The sequence below is a fragment of the Castor canadensis genome, chromosome 10 (genome assembly GCF_047511655.1).
Source record: "Castor canadensis chromosome 10, mCasCan1.hap1v2, whole genome shotgun sequence".
Classification (NCBI taxonomy): Eukaryota; Metazoa; Chordata; class Mammalia; order Rodentia; family Castoridae; genus Castor; species Castor canadensis.
The window spans coordinates 132,376,594-132,396,959 of NC_133395.1; the positions used below are offsets into that span (position 1 = coordinate 132,376,594).

At 35.9% G+C, this 20,366-nt stretch overlaps 1 protein-coding gene across 9 annotated transcripts in view; it reads left to right on the top strand.

Annotated features, from left to right (window-relative positions):
• Chl1 (cell adhesion molecule L1 like) overlaps nucleotides 1-20,366 on the top strand; it is a 190,511-nt gene that overhangs the window by 24,837 nt on the left and 145,308 nt on the right. For 2 of the 9 annotated variants that reach the window (XM_074044257.1, XM_074044261.1), the window contains exon 2: nucleotides 17,836-17,915. The exons of the other annotated variants lie outside the window; for them this stretch is intronic. The gene's annotated coding sequence lies outside the window, so the exon portion shown is untranslated. The remainder of the gene's footprint in view (nucleotides 1-17,835; nucleotides 17,916-20,366) is intronic. 9 annotated transcript variants of the gene reach the window in all.

Here is a 20,366-nt window from a genome sequence, read left to right on the forward strand (position 1 = left end):
AAATTATGTCTCCTATTAATTTCTACTGTTGCAACAGTTAATTACCACAAACCTTGCAGCTTTAAAACAACATGAATTTGTTCTTTTATGATTCTGGAGGTCAAAAGTCCTAAACTGAAGGCATTCCCAGGTCTGGGTCCCTCTAGTGGCTCTCCAGGAGAACATGTTTTTTATCTTTTCTAACTTCCAGAGACTGTCTGCACTCCTTGGCTGATAGTCTCTTCCTTCATTTTCAAAGCCAGTAGTACAGCATCTTTCAGTTTTTCTTTCTCTTTCTTTTCTGTCTTCATTATCACCTTTTCAGATTCTTATCCTCTTGCCTCCCTCCTGTAAGGACATTTATGATTACACTGGACCTACCCACATAACTCAGTATAAAATCCCTATTTTAAGATCCATAAGACTAACTCACACTTATAATCCAAGCTACTCAGGAGGCAGAGATCTGGAAGATTTCAGTTAGAGGCCAGACCAGGCAAAAAGTTAGTGAGAACCTATCTCATCAAATAAGCAGGACATCAGGTGTGATCCTGTCATCCCAGCTATGTAGCAGACATAAACAGGAGGATAAAGGTCTGAGGCCAATGGTGCTAAGAATAAATAAAGCCAAACAGGGCTGGACTTGTGACTCTTGTGGTAGAGCACCTGCCTGTAAAGTCCCACCTGACATGCAAGGTAGCATAGTCACAGATTCCAGGAATTAAGATGTGGACATTTTTAGAGTTATTATTTTAGTCAACCACATCAGTCTTTAAACTGTTTTCTGGTCGAAATAGCCATACAATTAAGTAACCATTTGATGAAAGTTTCTTGGTACCTCACTTTCAGTGTCTGACATCAAATAGTGGTGCTTAAGAGAGGTGTTACAGGAAACAGATCTGCGTCATGAAGTTAATACAGGAAAGTAAATGTGTTCTAAGTACTGACTCATAGTGTTAAAATAACTTTTCTGTGGGTGCTAGCCCATCTTTTCTCTCTGAGAGTATATTTACTATTCAAAATGTGGACAGTTTTTGCATGGTAACAACTATTATTGTAAAAGACATAAAAATAGAACCAATTTTCAAATGTTGCAATTATTAAATGACTTACTATTTAAAAGTTGCTAGAACAGTAACTAACACAAAGCTAAGTACATGTTTGCTGATAATATTAGTATTATTTTGAAGATTGTTTTCAAAAACAATTTTAGGTACATCAAATGCCTGAATTCAGTGGGAGAGAAAAGTGCAAAAATTAGTGGAAAGGACTGAAAAAATAAGATAGACTAGCAGATTATGTTAATAAGCCTTTTTATAATTTGATATGTACTTATTGATCATTGAGTCTATAAAAAGTTTTCTGCCAAGTTTTCAAGAACAATGGTGAGCAAGTTGGAGTACTCTCCACCCTCGGGGTGGAGAGTCTGTTAGAAGAGGTAGATGATAAAATAATCATCTATAGCAAATAATTCTGCTATGGAAGTCATGCTGACTGTTGTTTGCTTCCTAGAGTTATGTACCAAATTTTACATCTCTGAGGTTTGAAAATGAATATAAATTAGAGAGCCATCCAGTAAGTCTGAATTAATTCTTAAGATGCATCTTCTTTCTTTATGAGATTGTTGGTAATATGAAAAATTCAATTACTTACATTCACTCACACACACACACACACACACACACACGCATACACACACACACTCCACTGTCTAGGAACTAACCAATGCACATACTTCTTTAGACACCAAAATCAAGACAGGGATAGTTAAGAATACATAACATGGGGGTGAGTAGTGTATATCTTCCTACTCTTAAAGTGAAATATTTTCATGACTTCTTGGACAAAATATTTTTGCCCTGTCATACTTAGAAATTTTATCTTTCCTGGCATCTCCAGAATGTGTCCTCTTTCTACAGTGTTTAGCAGACAATTCAGTAAAGAGAGATTTTCTTTTGAGTAGAATTCAGATGGGAGTGTTTTGAAAACAGAATAAGAAAGGTGTCTTAATCCTTGTCAAAATATTTTCTAGTTGAAAACAGAATTTTTTTTTTTGGTGAAACCTGAAATGCATGGCAGGTTAATTCATGCCTATTATTTCAGGTAAATAATTTCACCAGCAGTCTTCATAGGTAAAATTCATGTTTATGCCTTGTTAGAAAGTAGCAGGTGTAGCTATTAACCAGGTTTTTCAAGGAGCATAAATGTTATCTACTTCCTTTCCACCCCATGCACATCTTACTTTTTCTTTTAATAAACCCCACCCATGAATGTTCATCTATTAAAACAAAGTATAGTTTTGAAGTCATTCTTCATGTGTTCTGCCTAACTGATTTTATAGAAAAGCTATCTCAAAAGAACTGTAGGAGACAGGAGATGATATATTATTCCCTTGAAGGGAGACCTGAAATAAGAGTCTAGAACAGTACTGTACCTGTGGCCAAGCTTTAATGATGCACTGAAAATCGGCACTAGTTTCTGCCATTAAGTGGGAGAGAATCCAACTTCTGAGCTTAAGGGACAAAAATAAACACACAAACCCAGAAGCAAAAATTCCTTGTATTTTCTCTAACATACTCTATTCTTGTTACATGAAAATGAGAACTAAAAGCTCTTCTCATTTTTGAAAGACAGGAGGTGACGTGTGTAGAGAACGGTTACAAAAGGCATGGAATAGAACTCAAAAATGACAGGAAATGGCTGAATTCTGCAGAAAATAGCATATGTGGACATCTGCTACATTTTTAATGCTGATGCAGCACAGAAGCAAGCTCTTTTTATTGCTGTGTAGCCATCCAGCTTTGCGGGCACATTGTTCCCTTTTGTGCATCTACATTCTTTTCTTCTCTTGTATTTTCCTCTTGTCACCTCTCCCTATGTTTTGGCATCTTTCCTCTCCTTGAGATTCCTGAGTTCATCACTTTCAATTCTGCCCATTAACAACTTTGTTACAGAATCAGCATTCTGCTTTCTTTGTGTGTGAGCCAATGTAGAGGAAGTCAGCCAATGCCTGTCAGGAAACTGTGAGAAAATGATGACAGGTTGCGTCCTTTTCTGTCTTGTGCTTACTGCAGTTGAGGCCCACATCAATCTATCCATCCACCTATCTGACCATCCATCCATCCATCCATCCATTCATCCATCCATCTATCCATTCCACCCATCCATCCATCTGAAAATCCACTGATCCAAAAATCCATCCATGGATCTCCAGTGGTGCAACTGGTTAGTGTGTGGTACTTATACAAAAATCCATCTATCAATCCATCCTTCCATCCATTTTTTGTAGCATAGAGCTTTGCAAGAGAAGCAAACAATGCCTTCATGGATTTGATCTGTAATAAGACTGTAGTTGGGATTACAGAGTCAGGACTCAGAAGAAGTTAAGACCAAATTTAATGATATTATCATAATGTATTGTTTTAACAATAATATGTTTTATTTTTGAGAGCCATTTCAATTCAATTAAGGATATAATGGAAATGCAAGGGAGTGTTTGAAAAGTCATTCAGTCTCTATTCAGGTCTCATCTATACTTTTGGATGAGATTACATTCAACCTAAGAATTGGGAAAAAATCCCTTAAAAGCATCCCTCAATCACCAGAAAAAATGTCAGGAGTGGTTTTTTGCTTAACTTGTGCACAAGTGTGTATTTACACGTTAAGTGTTCAATGAGATACTTGCACATGAATGCTGATACGTTTTCATACATTCAGTTGTGCAAATATACACACATGGGTAATAGGGGAAATGTCGTTTTAAATGACTATACCTAAGTGGTTCCTTTATTTCTATTTTTTTCTGTGGACTAAGACAAACACAAAGTGAATGCCATGGGATCACATATCTTCACGTGGTATGTAGTGTGTTAACAGAAATTTTGTAGTGGCTCATTAGCCTCTGTGACAGCCTAGTGATGTAGGATGATAACAGATTGCTCTCAACTCCATGACGAAGATAAGGTAACATCTTATGTAGGTCTCTAAATCCTCCATTACTTTGAAATCAGCTCAGTAGCATATCTAAAGACTCACAATAGACTCTTTTCTGGTTCCTGATGATTGATTTAATGGTGGATTTGACCATATGTGTATCAGATATAGAAAGCAATGTCCATTAAGTAGAATAAAAATGTTCTTTTAGGGAGGAAAAAGTGATTTAAATCTTTACATTCTCATGGGATCTCATTAAAGTTCTCTTTTTTTAATATATCATGCAGCTTGATAGTTACCAGCAACCCTGCAGTGTGCATTGCTGATAGGTTAGTTTACACAGGATTAATTGTGTAATTTTGTAAGCAACCAGCACAGTGAGCATTGATTTTTGCATTAGCTCCATGTGCTGTTTCCAAGGGGACTCTGCTTTCTATTTCAAGGTGTGTTACATTTCACTTATTAATTATAATTTCTGCAAACATGTTTTATGCCTGATATAATTTATTAAAATGCTTTCATAATCTTTTTTTTCTAATTGTTATGCCCTTCCAAAACTTCATTAATTTTGAGCACTGATGTGTAAAAAATGGCAGGAGAAAATGTAATTCACCAAAGGTTCTCTGATTAGTGAGTTTCCATTGATAAGTTGCGGTAAGTCTTTGGCTGAAAGACAGAAGCAATCTCAATTGCTGGCATTCCAGGTATACTAAGTGAATAATCAATGTGAGAGAGATTCTGAGAATATTACATATCTCCAAAGAAAAGAATGGGACTGTCTGAAGGAGAGCTGGTTATTGAGAACTGAGTCCATTTTCCAATGAAGAGCCTGATAGCATCTTACATTTCATGGTACCCTAATAAATACAAAAAATATATATACATGCATATATATATATATGCATGTGATACATATATGTATATATATGTAAGTTAAATTATGAAGAACAAAGGAAATATTTTAAAATATTTCAAGAAGGGGTCATTTGCTGGAATTTTCCAGATAATTAGCTCATCACTCAACTACTACATTTTATCCACTCTTGGTGGGATGATGAGAAGGTCATTAGTATTTAAATGAAATCATTATACCTGGGTTCCAGATAAACATGGCCATTTTCTATATGGCTTTAAACAAAAGCAGAAAATGATGTTAATTGCATATAATTTTGAATTTAATCTTTTTAATTTTTTTATCTCTAACTTGAAAATTGGTTATCTGCCCCTGCCTAAACTACTCCTTCCTCTATCACAGAATTCACGAGATAAAATCTCTCTTTCCATTATCTCTTGGTCTCTTGAAAGGAGCCACACCTCGTTATTTCTGTTGTTTTCAGTCTGTTTTGGGCAGATCTTCTCTCTTGCCTCCCTGTCCCCCACCCTCCCTGGTAGTTCGTGCAGTGTTGAAAAGACCCAATAAGAGCTATGCAAAGTGGGTAGTTAAAATTTATGCTGAGTGACCAACTGTCCCCTATTGGAAGAATCCTCATCGACACTTTCATCACAGCTTCAAAAAGAGCTTGTTTCTGAGGGATCAAAGGGCCTCTTGTATAATAAATTCTGATCATTCAGGACATAATGAAGAGAATAAAGCTTGTCTTCTAAGTGTCTATATCATGCCTGGATTATGTGGAGAGTCTAGGAAGAAGTGGCTCTCTCCGGCTTTTGTGTCATTCACATTAAACAGAATAGATGAAAGCACTCTTAAAACTGACAAAATCCCATGTAGGAAAGCTTTGGGTCTACAGCTTGCTCACTTTTTCATAACAAACCTCCAGCTGATGATTTGAAAAAAATATCTTCCTTTCATAGTAAAAGACTGATTGTGTTTTGTGCCATTTTAAACTGTCCACCTTCACAAAGTATAAGCTGTTTGGACTTTTTTTTCTGTACAGATTGTGTTTTAACATTTGTTGAGAAAGGACCAGAATTAGAACCACAGTACTTGGGTCCCCTATTTGATAATTGTTGCTTGTCACATCTCATATGTGACATCAACCTAATCCATCAAATTTTGTTTTTCCTCATTTTTAAATGAACTTTATCAAATAAACATGCAGAGTTCTTTCAAGGGTTAAACAAATCTGTTAGAGTGCTGTGAAATGTATGATGCCATATTATAAGTTGATTAAAATAAAACTCAAAAGAACAATGACGACATATTTAAGTTCTCTGTATTAAGGCTGAACATTCTTTTTTTTTCAACTGGACTTTGTCTTGAATGTTTTGAATGGACCAGATCAGGGGTGATTTTTCAGTGTGCTGTTATTATGACCACTGTGTATACATGAAAGTGCCTGCATGTTTTTGGAGCACCATTAGTCTTCACCACATTTTCAAATGTGCTTGTGGCTCTAGTTGGGGTTAAAAGCCTCTTAATCAGATAATTATAAGTTCTCTTTACACATTGACTAGGAGTCCTGCCATTATAGTGCTAGACACTTGAAGGGTCGATTTTCTATATTGACTAATATTTTCTACTTATTTTGTCTAACTAGAACTCTGTGCAATAGAATATCTATCTTCTAAGTTCCCTAAGTGAAAGAGATAATGCTGACTGGAGATCTGAATAATTTTCCTCAACATTTATAAAAAACTTTAACAAGTACCTCAGGAATATTTCATAATTAAGTCTTGTTTTTAATTTTTTTTCCTTCTTTCTCTCCCTCCCTTTTTTACACTAACACTACCACTGTCACTAATACCCTGACTTCATCTTTGATGATTGTGTAGACAACCACAGGTGCACAACTTTATAGATAGATGAAGAGGCAGGTGAAAAGAAGACTCAAATTTTGCAAACTAGAATTAGATTAAATAAAGTTTCTACTAAATGTTGATTTTAATATCTAAAGAAATTTATGTTAATTAAAATTTCCAATGGTGAATACATGTCTAGTTTTTACACTGTCATTCCAAATGTTCTCATCCTAAATGTGTTGATATATTCTTCAACTGTACTTTCAACTAACTCACCCAATATAAGTTTATTTTTAGTGAATATTTCTTAAAGCATCACTAATGATTTTCTCTTCTCCTCATGCTAAAAAACTATAGATTTCCTTGTACATCTGATTGATGTGCTGATCCATGTTTGGCAGGAGAGGAAGTCATAGCAACAACCAGCGGTTGATGAGATGGTTGTATGAAGGAAGTGCATGTTCATTTCTCCAACTGAGAGTGTTTGGGTGTCTCCTCACACATACTGTGAGGAGGTGCTGGAGAATTGCAGTCCCAGGCTACATATTGACAGGTTGTGTGCAAATTATTGATCTATTGTTTTGAGTGACACAATTTTGTATATCATTTTGCTATAAACTTTTACTGAGACTCTATACTGGATTATTATTATTATTGGCCTTCATTAAAGATATTTGGGGAGTTATTATTGAGTTAACACATATTCTGTGTTATAACCGATATGATAGCATTTGATTATAATAAACTAGGAACTAAATAACTACAGTAACATTTAGATTCTGTCAATAATTATTGTCTGCTTTATTTTTTGAACACCTTACTTCATCTCTATGTAGAAGTTTTAGAGGTTTTAGAGTCACTTGTTCATTTGCTGCTGTTTAGCTACTTATTTTCAGTTTTACAAGTTAGGTGTTTGCATTTAGATGTTTCTAATCAAAGTTTCCATTGGATGTTGCATGTGTATGAAATAATTACCATTATGTTGGACTTTCATTCTGTTGCATGCTTTGCCTTTCATAAATTCTCATTGCCCTCCTGTGAAGGAAGTGAGGTAGGGTTGTTAGTCCCTGTTAGATAAGAGAAATAAGAAACAGAAATCCAGGGAGATTGTGATACCCGCAGAGTACATGGCTAGTAAGTGCCAGAGTTAGAGTTACTCATCACTGAACTTTACATTATAATCTAAATTTTTTTCTGATACTTCATTTCTTCTCTACTCAAAGACCCCTTTCTGTTGGGAACTAATGAACACTTAAAATTCTTCCTATAAAGTAAGTACTGAATGCAAGCCCTCCCCAAATCAATTTGGTGACTTCTTTCCTTATATTTTTCTTTCTTTCTTAATGAATCAAGACTTCGAATATCCTTGAAACCTTAAATGTGTCTGAAAATATAATGTGGTCAAAGTAGAATTATCTTCCTGACACATAAATCTGATCTTGTCATTTCCTACTAAAAACCCACAATAGTCTTCAGTTGTGAGATAAAGGTTAATTATCTTAGCGTGACACCTAGGGCTCTTCCCAATGTCATTACACCCACCTTTTCAGCCTCATCTCTTTTTATGGTCTCTTCCCTGCACTTACGCCCTTCATTTTCAGCATCCTACTTCATATATCTTCTTGACTGTCTTCTGCGCTTGTAGGCTTCTGAATAACCTCCTACTCTCAAACTGGAAGGCCATGACTTACTTTGGTAAACCATGCCATTTACTATCTAACCAAATAACTATGTGGCTTTGGAGGAAAAAAGTGTTTTTATTTTTTAACATGTTTATTTTGATCCAAATAGTAATTCATGATCATTACAAATGTCTCCATTAAATTAGATCATGTTCAGTTTTTCCTTTCCTCCTTCTTTCTATAAGCAACACTATTTGTAATTTTATGCATTTACTCCATAAGAAATGTTGTAGATATAGACACATAGAATTCTTTATATGCAAAATTAAGTTAATAGTCTATATAAAATAGGTAATGCTTCATTTCACCTATATAAAATATCATAAGAAATTTCTTTTAGCATCCATTATTTGAAAATACATTTTAAAATCATAAATCTTTGTAATACATAATAGTTTGAAGTAGTTAACTATTTCTTTATTATTGAACATTTAAGTTGTTACCAAAATTTTGCTTTTATAAATTATAATCTGTAAATATCATTTTGCATTGAGGTTTGAGTATATTTTAATGTGTTCAATCTGAACTTAAACTAGATTTCTACATGTGTACATATTGGCCCCAGCATATGAATGCAAAAAAGTGTATTATTAATAAAAGCAGAATGTTCATAATGCTATCTAGAGATAAAACAGCATATAATTTTACATGCTGTATATATACATGTATTTATATGTGCACATATCATATGCATGTGTATATACAGCACTGGTTGAATATTGATATATCAGTTGTCAAAGACAACATGCTACATATGAATAGTTATCATTCTTGACAGATGATTCTTATGTACATATGTAGATGTAAATACATACACATTTATATATTTATATATGTACACCTACATACACACACGTTTGTACATGTTTATATTTTACCAAATCTCTGCAGTGAATATTCTTTACTTTTATTTATTTCATATATTCTTTTTTTATTGTTGTGCTGGGGGTATACTGTGACATTTGCAACAGTTCTTAAAATGTATCAAATATATCATTCTTGAATTCACCCCCTCCACCATCACTTTCACAGTAAGACAGAAAAGCCCATGATTATCCACGTTAACCAATTGCCATCTTCTGTAATTCCTTTGTAATATTACATCATGGTAGACACAGTGAATTTCTCATTGGTAAAACAGAGAAAGCACCTGAAAATTCCTTATTGTGTCCTGATGTTTACTATGGTGGAAGACCTTAAGTAGTTTCCAAGACTAAAATTCGAATCTAGTGTTTGAATATCTGGGGCACATGTGTAGAGTTCTGAAACTTAGTCATATTTTAAGAGAGAGTTCGAGGATTTAGCTCTTGGTTTGCTTTGGGGCAGTGAGGGGGAAAAAAAAGACTCTGAGTTCCAAAGGCCAGTAGTGGTGCAAGGATCTTGGAAGATGGTCAGGGACTGAAAGGTGTTTTAACAAATACTCAGATCAAAGCAGCAGGTGCAATGGCTACATCAGGGCACAGGGAGTAATATCCTAGGATCAAGAGTTGTTTAGCAAGTTCCTATTTTGTGGATATAGGAGCCACCATTCATGGGTGTGCCTTTACCAAAGTGCCAGATGCAGAATAGGCCATAACAAATACTTGAATGAACAAACAAAGACTCCCTTGTATAATTCTCAGGGAAGAAAGTCCTAATAATAGCTATGATAGGTTCTTTTAATACCTAAATATGCACAAAAGACTTCCAGGCAGTTTTCATATGTATTTCAGCATGTTTTATGCTGAAATAAAGTGGTAATTCTTTTCTTTAATCATGATTAGAAATATTTGTCACTAAACTTGTAGCAGTGAAGAACAAAGAGTCTGCCTTAGAAGTGCATGGATATTGCCTTTGACTGTATTTAAGGCCATCAAAATTATAAAGCTCCGTTTTGGCGAAATGATTATGTAACCTTAGGCAATATGTAATTTCTTTGTGCCTTAGTTTTCTCATCTTTAAATGAGGACATTAAAAAAATCCAAAGAATTTAATTCATAGGGTTGTAAGAATAAAATGAGTTAATGAAATTGTATCTGGCATATAGTTAGCCCTGAATAAATGTATCCTCTTATCATTATGAAAGGAGGCAGACACTGCTGTCAACTTGCCCACAATCAACTGGTTTGATTAAGCTTAGGTGAAAGAGACCTGCTTTGTTGACATTTGAGGTTATTGTCAAATATATTTTGAACTGTGCATAAAAACAGTGCTTCTTTATAACTTGTTTTCAGAATTGCTATTGCAAAATTTTAATGTTACCTCCTGAGGAGACAATTTCCAATTGCATTGGAAAATAATATGAAATCAAAGCTACATTCTGTTTGAGACCTAAAAGGTTATCTATTTGATTTATTCTTGCCTTAAAACATTGACATTTTACTTATTGCTCTCAAAACCATTTCGAACATGATTTCTTGTGACCCGCTACCTTCAACTGTAATGAGAAAACGAAGAATGTCACTGCCATCAGATTCCAAGTATTGTAAGGAATTTTAAAATTTACTCTTTTCCCTTTGAAAGTTTGATAATTTGACTATAAATAGACAATAGGCAAATTAACAGGAGAAACCCAAAATTTATAATGAGCAAAGCTTTAACATGGAAACCATATACAGCAATATGAAACTCAAAGACAGTTGAAACTTTTATAGAGCTAAACAAGGGGGTAGGGACTTGAGCTTCTGGGGAAAAGGAGAAGGGAGCAGGTTGTAAAGACTGCAGAAAAGAGGTACACATGGAATAAGAATTGTCTCGTAACAGCCACCTGTTCTCATCTCTATCCGGGCCATATAGCACACCACAATCTCTTCTACTCGTGAAAAAATTCTTTTTGAGGCAGAAAGGAGGATCATATAGAAAAATCTCTTGACATCTGCTGACTGTGTACTTCACAAATACAGTTTTCTTTTAAAAATTGGAATTTCTCTTAGAAAAGGCCAATCTTGTGAAGTCATTCCTGTGAGCTGGCTTCAGTGAAGTTTCACACATCTAACTGGAACTATGTCAAAGACATATATTTGGGGGGAAGGATATTTTGCTCATCCATGGTGACAAACCAGGGACTAGCATAGAAGGGGGCGTCTGGCCTCCTGGAGGTGGGGTTTGTAGAGTTCTGATTTGGGAAAGCACCAACCCCTCCCCTGATATTCAGGCTGTGACTTGACTACACAGCAAGGCTGAAACTTGGCTTCCAGATTTTTCTTCCACTTTATTCTTCATGGTTGCAAGACCACCAGTGGTATTATGAGGGATTTCTACCTGTGTTGCAGCCATGGCCTCAGGGCCTGTCTGATACCTCAGTGTTACACTGTGAAGAACACTTGTCTGTGGTTAGTTTCCCAGGAGGTTTGTCATATCCACATTTGACTACAGATATTAAATGAAGAGAGAAGTCATTTTTCAATGTGAAATAGCTAGTAAGTGGCAGGACTCATTCATTCATTCAAGAAAAAATGTGTTGATTATTGTGTGCTACAGGCTGGCATTGGTCAAAGTGCCCAAGAGTTACTGACCTCATGGGTCCCATTCAGGTCCTTCCTGAGTGGTCATCTAGGGGGAAAGAGAAGGATCTTGAGGAGCTGTCTTGGTTTCCAGGATGTTTTAAATGATAGAAATTAACCACTGTCCTTTCTGAATATATGAGCACACTGGTATATGAAATATATCAAAATTGGAAGCTATTTATTTCTATAAGATGTATGAATTATAATAGTGATAGAATTCTGTTGTGTCTGATTTTGTCCCCATTTTTTTTCTGAGGAATTTCCCCTTTCTCAAGTTATAATAGCCTAAGATTATAAAGAGTGTAATTTTATTTTGGCCAATCTGTTGAGTGCATTCATCTTTCCCCACTGAAGATTTCTGATGTCTTTAATCCTTGGCTGAATAAGAATCCCATAGTCGTACTCTCTTGAAAAGCTTAGTTGCACTTCTCTCTACTTCCTTCAGTCCCATTAGCATAGAGTTTCTTTCTGCTGATAATCACAGACTTCAAGATAAAAAGAAACTGTAAAAATTATTCAGACAACATTCTCTGGTGGTAGATGAGGATTCTGAGGCAGGTTAGCAATTTGCATTAATAAGTAGTGTTAGTAACAGAGGTAGAAATAAACTCATTCAAACTTCTGACTTGCATTGAAATAGTCTTTGCTGATTCCTCCATATTGTGCTTTTGGCCTGCTTCAGACAGCTGAATGCATGTCTTAAAAACTAGTAGGAGGCCTGGGGATGCAGCTCAGTGGTCAAGCACTTGCCTAGCATGTGCAAGGGCCTAGGTTTGATCCCCACGACTATAATAAAATAATGGAAGATAGAACAATAATTATGATGGAGTTCTTTTCCCAAAGAAACTCAAGTTACTTTTCATGAATGACGTGATAAAGCAGTCTAGTGCAGATGAAGGCATAGGCTTTGGTGTTGCGTGGAATCATTTTCCTTGTAACTTTACACATGCTACTCAACCTATCTGAATGTATTTAATCTACTATAAAAGTAGGATCAGTAGTACTAAATTTAAGGATAGTTGCATTACATGAGCTAATATATAAATTGCCTAGCATGTAATATGACTTCAATTGATGATTAGGAAAAAAAAAAGACTGATCTTCAGGAACGGGTCAAAAATTTCAGTTTAGTAAACAAATTTCCAAAAGCAAACATTCACTACTCATCACATTTTCCTGTGTTTCATTTTATGTTAATTTTATCAAAGAATTCCTGTTCCTATGCTCACTTTTGTTCTACTACTAGCTTATGTTCTAGGGACTGTTATATACACTTCCATTTTTAAAAATATATAGCCACTAAATAAATTTGTATCGATCATCTCAGCTTCTGTGATTTGAATTTAAGGAGCTCATTCCTGCCAGGTAAATGTTAACTGAAGACAGGAAAAGAGTGTTTTTCAATCTCACCTTCTTCAGATTATTGACCCAACAATTGGCTAAAAGCTGAGGTACTCTCAGCTTTTCTAGTGGTATTCTTTACCAGAAAGTCTCTAGAGTTTAAAGATCAATGATGAGATCAGGTACATTTTAAGGAAAAAAAAAAAGAAAAAGAAATAACTACTTTTCACTGCAAATTCACAAATATAAAAGAAGCCTTTTCATTCAATATAAATGTATTAAATAGCAGATATTTGACAATTTGATAGCCACCATACTTGGGTACTAGTAAAAATTGATGAGACAGTTTTCCCTTGGCCTTGAGGACCTCAGTAAGCTTGCATAAAACACTGTAAAAAGCCCCTTTCTGCCGGGTGAGAATAAAGGCATGTAACTTCCCAGACATGTGGCTCTCACAACAGCTGTCAGGTTCATATGTGATCATATGGGATACCATCAGTTTCCCCTGTTTACTCACTCTGAGTGGTGACCCTCCAGCTAGACAACCAGGAGATGCTCCAGTGCTCATTTACCTGGAAGGAATGAGCTCTTGATTTAAATCATGGAGCTGGAGGCCTCTACCCTCAAAACATGTGCTGAGATAATCAATACAAATTTGTAGAATTACTATATATTTTAAAAGGGAGCTGGGTGCCGGTGGCTCACACCTGTAAGCTATAAACTGCAGTCCTCCTGATCTCTGATCAGGAGGCAGAGGTCAGGAGGACTGCAGTTTGAAGCCAGCCCAGGCAAATAGCTCATGAGACCCTATCTCAAAAAAGCCTTCACAAAAATAGGGCTGGTGGAGTGGCTCAAGGTGAAGGCCCTGAGTTCAAACCCCAGTTCCGTAGGAAAAAAAAAGGGGATGATACATGATGCACATAATAGTCCCTGGAATATAAGCTAGTAGTCTAACAAAAATGAGCACAAAAACAAAATTTAGATAAATCTAACACATAATTTATCATCATGATAAAACATGAGCCAAGAATGTGATAAGTAGTTAATGATAGAGAGAGGTGCTGCTGTGGCCCCTTGTACCTTCTAGAGTCCAGCCTTGAGCTAAGAATTTTAAAAGTATATGTCTACCTCCTCAAACCCACACTATGAGGAAACACTGATATCCCTTGTTTACCAGTCAGATAATTGGTGTGCTGAAAGGTAACATGGTTAGCGTGACATCAAGAAGAGAGAGGGAGCACATTGGTTAAATTTTCAGCCCCTGTGTTGCTTTTCTTATCTGCCAATGTTCCCTCCTGCTGTATGGGAGTATAACATTCATACCTGGGACTGTCATGGTAGAGCTATGATGTGCTACTATCAATTGTATGTGTAAATTTCATGAATTTATTTACTAATTCATCTCAGATGTATGTAGATAACCTGGGATGACAACAGCAATCAAGATATATACTCAAGATCGATTCTATTAAATATATGGAGTAAAACTTAACAGGAATGTTTATGATGGCTATTGGTCTTCAGGTGCTCTCTCTTCAAGGACAGAATTGCAGTTTGCTAGTGTGATAAATTCATACTAAAATATTTTAGAAAGGCATCATGCTGAAAAGTGACAGATTTTCTCTAAATAATTCTTACACAACTAACTGTTCCTCCAGCATGGTGAGAGATCACCTTTCTCTCGATGATCACCTGATGAAGTCACAGACTTGTTGAAGGGCCATGTTGTGTATAAAATACTGTTTTTGAATGCTAGAGAACATCATACTGTATATGCAAGTTGTTCCTATTCCAAGGGTATGTGGACCCAAGTTCAGCTTACTTAGAGCTTTAATTTCACATCTGCCATGGATAGGTATGTTGTTTGCTATGTTTTGCTATGTTTGCTATGTTGTTTGCTATGTTTGGTATGTTTTTTACTATGCCTTGTTCTAGAGGAAGTTCTATTTCTCCTTCTAGTAGTGTTTGCTCTCTCTCTCTCTCTCTCTCTCCCTTCCTCTTCTTCTCCCTCTCCCTCTTCCCTTCTGTCTTTCTTTTTCCTGTTAAGTAGGTAAACTTTAGCTATCAGTCATGCCTTTGTGTTTGGTAGGTATATTGATTCATATCTCATGAAGAGAAGAAGCTTAAGGGTATTGAAAAAAAACTGTTTTTCACTTTAAAAAAAAGATATTCATATCTATTTCAGAAGTGGTGAGGGATAGGGTAAATGTTACTAGAATAAATAAATCCAAAGGATTATATATCTTGTTAGTGGAATAAAAGCAGAATTAGAAAGGCATTTTCTTAGTCTACAGTAGTAGCATGTGTTTTCTTATTATGATAAGGTTGGAGTCTATACCTACAGTATACAAGCACATTCTAAATTTCATGGGTGCTACAATTTACCATAAGAAAAAAATGCTGGAGCTGGGCATGGCAGTTCATGACTGTAATCCCAGCACTCCAGTGGCTGAGAGAGAAGGATTCAAAATATGAGGCTAGCATGGGCTACATAGTGAGACATTGTCTTGACCCTCAAAAAAAAAAAAAAAAGAAGACAGAGGCAGAAACTTTTTAAAGTGAGGTAAAAATACAAGCGTATGTGTACATATTACTTGTTGCATTCTGAAGGTTGTCTGTATACCCCTCTGAACTGGTCATGCACCTCCACCTGAAAGAAGGAAAAGAGACTGAATAATGCAGAGATAAACCTTCATATACCCCAACTACCAACTGTGCATCCTCTCTCTCTCTCTCTCTCTCTCTCTCTCTCACACACACACACACACACACACACACACACACACATACACACACAGCACCAGTGATTAGATTAGATTAGCAGGAAAGAACTGATAGCAATGATTATTAATGTGAGTGCCTTCTCAACCAAAGTTGAACGAAGCAGATGAGAGCTCAGCAGGCGCAGGCGGCCACTGTGAGCATACAAATAAGTCTCATCAGTACTACAGTCTCCACACCTAATGCCGAACAGCGGTCTTCAAAATCCCTACAGAGAGCGTGGGAGATTCAGCACAGGCAACCTTCTCTGTTGCCATGGGTGTCCTTGATAGTGGTAAAAAGGTGAGACCCCTGGGGACCTATGCTGTGATAGCTCCATAGCATGGAAGAGCGTCAGAGGGATGGCTCACAGAGATTTAATACTGGAACAATGAATGTTGCACTCCAATCGTATGAGACAGACACTGAATTTGTGACATGCTCTATCACTGGGATAAATAAAGGTTGTTCTATTTTTTGTCATTTAACTTTAACCTCAGCAAATGAAACAGGAGGTTGAGCAAGTTTCACTTGGATTTTGCAAGTGTAAACGTTGCATTTTCTCTTTTCCCCACTGAGAAAGAGACTGTTGGAACACAGGATGTTAGGCACAATGATACAATGTGTTTTTCCTATTCCTTTAGTTGGGTAACCATCTTCTATTAGCTTGAAGGAGTCAATAAACAGTTATCCTGGAACAATGTGTACCATGTGCCACTGGTTGGGAGCCATATTAAGTGCTGTTTTGTGCATAAACAATTCTATTTGTTCTAATCATGAAAATAATAATGGAGAGAGAAGAAGGCCTAATGGGATTGAAATGAGGTTACTAATCAAAAGTATAAAGGGCACAGTCTGTGCAGTGTGTCACTTGGTCAGTTGGAAAGCAGTGGGGATTTTCTTACACTTCAGGCTGGAATTTTTCTTCTCGGTGCACTGGTGTGAGATTCTCTCCGGAGGCATTGCAATCTGTTTATAACTTCTTGGCAACAGCTTTTGGAATACAGCCAAAGTGATAGTCAATTAATGCACAGAATTGAAGTGGGCTGCTTGAATTTTTGTAACCATCCTTTCCTTTACTCAGGGCCAAAACTGTTACAGTTTTATACATATCTTGAATTAGTAATTTCTACCAGAATGAGGTAGGATAACTAGATGGGATTTAGATGTTCTGAATAATGTTCATTAAATTACAAGAACTGATACGTAAAAGAAAATCTTTGGTTTATTTTGATTGTCTTGATGCACTAGACGAAAGCTTAGCTTTTTTCAAGGTGTGTTCATGGGACAGCATTAGAAAACAGGCTTATGAACATGCTTCTAGAGACTGAAAGCCAATCCACAAATCATCTGGGAATTAACAATAAATGGATTGTGTATATTGGTGTAAACCTTTCCTTCACTTACATGTTGATTTGATAAAAAGAAAATGTGCATCTTAAAATGAACATATCTTGGTGGAAGATGCCCTCTTAAATAGAAGTCTTATGTTTTCTGTGTAATTGACAGAAGTCTGATCTTTGAGTGCTTTCTGATAGAACTCACCTCCATTTAGTCTGTATTGTTTTATTTTGACATATTGGTCACCGCATCAGACAAAAGCAAGTGGCTATCGTGCAAAACCATTTATGGAGGACCACCAAATAGGAATCCTTACAAATTGTAGTCTGCTGCAAACTATTTCAATCTATGAGAGAAGACATCAATAATTACGTGACTGAGCTCTGCATTTCTGCCCTTTCTGTTTCTGTTATTCCAAAACAGAAATTCCCAAGATCACATTTTAACAACAGCAATGCTATCATTTAGATATTAGATTGAAAATTTTTGAGGGATGTGGGGAGAAAGAAATTAAATCCATTCTTTTTTTGTACAGAAAAAATGTAAAAATTAATTTAAAAGGACTCCTTAGTTGGAAATTAGTTCCAAAATTACAACTTCAAATGTATCCCTAGGTGCTGTAAACTGCAAACAATGATCCTGCCTTAATACTGCACACATATTATAGTGGAACAAAGGGGAACTTAATTTACCGGTAAGAATATTTTCCTTAATCAGTTATTTTATGCATTTTGCTTGCATTATAATTACTGCAATACATACTACAGTATAGTATAGCCAGAGTCTCACAGTGGATATAGACCAGGTATTTAATATAGGGAGAATTTTTTTTTGTTCTTGCTGTTGTTGTTACATTAAAATATTGCCTTATTTTTGGAAGAGCAAACCTCTTCAAGTGATTCATCTTGATAGCTGACCTCTTGGCATATTTGCAAGCAGCATCTTGACTGAATTTATATAAATGTCATTTTTAATAGAAAAGAAAAATTGACCACTGGGCTCTGAGAAGGTTGACTTCTTAGCAAGCTTGAAGTTTTAGTGGAAACCTGTATTTCGAGGGGTCAAAGATAGCTCATTCCTTTATGGTCTGAAGGGAAATTCAGCTGCAATAGCTGCCCCTGTGATTTGGATTAATGTGAAATCTGACTTGAGTCCTATGTTGGAGTTTTACTGAATTCTTGTTGCAATAATTTCAAAGAGTTTGGAGCAGTGTGTGAAAGTCTGCTTTGCAGTAGACACAGAATGATAGGGCTTTGAGGAAGCTATTTATATTTTTAAGCCTACATCTCCTAATCCATAGGATTGGAAGAGTTGTAACTGCCTGGAGATGCAGCTTAAATTCTTTTTCTTTTTCTTTTCAGTACTGGGGTTTGAACTCAGGACCTATATCTTGAGCCAACTCCATCAGCCCTTTTTTTTGTGAAGGGTCAAAAACTGAATATAAACTCTTTAAGAATTAGGATATTGCCTGGCATATGAAGAAGTTTTCTATATATTTGGTTGTAAGTTCAACTTTAATCAATAGGAAATAATACGGAAAGAGACAAAGCACCTTGACTTTACGAGTCATTATTAGCATATAGAGTTCTTGGTAGCTCCAGGGGTTTTCTAAATGAATGGAGGGCTATTCCAGAAATAAGTCTATAGGGAAACTGTGTGCATGCACTTTGAATAACACCCACCTTATGTCATTCACTGGAGTGATTTTGGCCTCTGCCATATTTGGGTCTTCCCTTTAGAACTTGTTCTACGTGGGTATCACTGGGAAAGCTTTCTAACTTCAGTTAAGATTAAAGAACATTTGAAGTATCTTATGTCCTCAGGAAAAACTCTTCCTAAAATCTGATTAATCAAATCCTTTGATGATATTACTTGTGGGGGGTACTTTTATTTCATTAAAACATTTTTATGATTTTTAGGTCATAAAACACTGAGGTAAATCTTCTCAAGGAATAAAGGATGAAATCCAATCCCCATGGGCCAGGGAGTATAACTCAGAGATAGAGTGCTTGCCTGATACACGCAAGGCCTGGGGTTCAATCTCCAGAACCAACCAACCAGAGAAATCTACCCAGAATACTAAATTAAAAATATATCATCATGCTACCATGAAAAACCTTAATTGAGGTTGTGTCATGATGATATATTAATAATTGTATCTGTTGAAATCATGGAAATGAATGGCAACCTGCAAAATATACTGCTCACTCATTGCCATGCATCTTTTCCTTTATTTTATTTAATTATACTTATTTCTTGTGTTATTCTTGATGATTGATCAAGCCATTATTTAATTCTACAAAATAATTTCTTTTGAATTGGTTTTCATTATGGTTCTTTAGAAATAAGTCATGCAGCTTCCAGGAAGGATTTTTAGAATCATATTTCTAGAATAACACACACACACACACACACTCCTAATTTTCCTTTTGAAAACTTCTAAGTGTTAGAAATGTTATGAGGTTGAATTTGTGCCTATCAGATGAATATATGATTAGCTATACAGTCACTATCCCTATGTATATTTTATCTAAAGAGTAAATTATCCCTGCATCTTGATAGACGGCCTAAGTAGGTGACTGACAGAGACTAGGAATTTGTAATAGAATTTAATGATAGCACATGTAGCAGAAGGTCACCATAGGGCACACACCAGACTGATTGATGGTTCTTATCTATACTCATTGTTCCTCCTACTGATTTATGGATTTTGATGGATTCTCTTACATCAAAGACTAGGCTACATGTTCTGATAGTCCAGAAAGGAGAATAATATTTTCATTTAATCTTAGAAAAGCAATATCATGTGAAAGGAGATTATAGCTGCCTTCTCTGGCTGGTCTGTGAACTTTCAAAAGGTATTGATGATTTTCTAATGATACCCAAGTCCACTGGAATAGACCATTTACATGCTTATGCCAGGTCATATTTAGCTTCTATAGTCTAGGACAAGATGGAGTACTCTCCTTTTCTAATGTTTTCAGTACCATAAGCTATACATTCTGTGTAAATGCAACCAGCTTGGCTGATCTTGCCTCTGCCTTCTTCGGGTTACACCCCTTACATTCAGCTACAATTGATTGTTTATGCTTTTTTTTCTTAAGGATATGTTATTGAGGGCAGAGTCCAAGTCAAATTTGTATTT